At 44.1% G+C, this 1514-nt stretch overlaps 1 pseudogene; it reads right to left on the bottom strand.

The window, feature by feature from the left end:
• Positions 1 to 1087, bottom strand: part of LOC138366874 (trichohyalin-like) — a 7058-nt pseudogene extending 5971 nt beyond the window's left edge.
• Positions 1088 to 1514: the final 427 nt, after the last annotated feature.

Genomic DNA, 1514 nt, shown 5'->3' with positions numbered 1-1514 from the left:
CCTGTTAAAATTTCTCTGGTGATGGTCTTGTTGTGAGAAGAGATTATATGTTCCTTGATGGAGCCCTGTTGTTTGTGCATTGTTAATCACCTAGAAAGAGACGTTGTTGTCTTGCCCATATACTGAGATCTTGGGGTAGATGCCCACTTGGGGGCTTACAGTCCCCATGTGGGCATTTGAAGGCATAGACGACGTTGGTTTCCTTCAAGGCGTTCTGTTTGGTGTCGGGAGTTTTTCATGAGTAGGTTGGCCGTTTTTTTGTTTTTGTAGTAAATTGTCAATTGTATTTTCTGATTTTTGTCTGTAGGGATAACGTTCCTATTAATAATGTCTTTCAGGATACTTTCCTCCATTTTATGAGCTGTCGAAAAGAAGTTCCTGTAAAACAGTCTAATAGGAGGTATAGGTGTTGTGTTAGTTGACTCTTCGGAGGTTGCATGGCGTTTCACCTTTCTTTCTATGTCTTCAACATAACCGTTAGAGAAGTCATTGTTGACTAGGACCTGCCTTACCCTACAGAGTTCTTCATCGACTTGCTTCCATCCTGAGCTGTGACTGAGAGCACGGTCGACGTAAGCTTTAACAGCACTCCTCTTGTACCTGTCTGGGCAGTCACTATTGGCATTGAGGCACAGTCCTATGTTTGTTTCCTTAGTGTAGAAATTGCAGTGTAGAAGCCTCCATTCCTTTCCGTGACTGTTACATCTAGAAAGGGCAGCTTCCCATCATTCTCCATCTCGTAAGTGAAACTTAACACCTAATTCTGCTCGAATGCCTCCTTCAGTTGCTGCAGACATCTGGCATCAGGTACCTGCATAAAAATGTCGTCAACATACCTGCAGTATATGGCCGGTTTCAAGTCCATGTCAACTAAGACCCTCTGTTCGATGGTAACCATGTAGAAGTTCACAAACAGGACACCTAGGGGAGAACCCATGGCGACCCCATCTACTTGCTTATACATGTGCCCATTGGGACTCGCGAAGGGTGCCTCTTTAGTGCACGCTTGGAGTAGCTTTCTTAGTATGTTTTCTGGTATGTCAAGAGGAGTACAAGCCGGATCACGATACACTCTGTCCATTATCATCCCGATAGTTTCATCCACAGGTACGTTGGTAAACAGCGATTCTACATCCAAAGATGCCTTTATTGGTCACCTTCTTTTGCGTCTCGAGGTCGAATATGTCGTCCAGTAGGATCTCCAACTCCACTTTCCGGGCCATCTCACTTGGTCTGGACATAACGTGACAGTTTATACCAAGATTCAAGAGAGTGATTTAGTCCTCAGTGAGGTTGATTCCAGCAAGGTTTAAAAACCCATCTCTGGGTCGTGGAATCGCCATAGGTCCTCCAAATAATGTTGTCATTTTCTTGATGATCCTGGTTTCGGTGCTGTGGCGATGTCGATCTGTAAGGATGTCGAGGTGTTGTCGATTTGAGTCGACCATTCGAGTCGACCATCAAAAAATCCCTCTTTTTGAAGATGTAATATTAAATACGAAAGTACTTAAGGA

The sequence above is a fragment of the Procambarus clarkii genome, chromosome 20 (genome assembly GCF_040958095.1).
Source record: "Procambarus clarkii isolate CNS0578487 chromosome 20, FALCON_Pclarkii_2.0, whole genome shotgun sequence".
In the NCBI taxonomy this organism is placed as follows: domain Eukaryota; kingdom Metazoa; phylum Arthropoda; class Malacostraca; order Decapoda; family Cambaridae; genus Procambarus; species Procambarus clarkii.
Note: the sequence above shows the minus strand (reverse complement) of the source record. Positions and strands in the feature narration are given on the sequence as shown.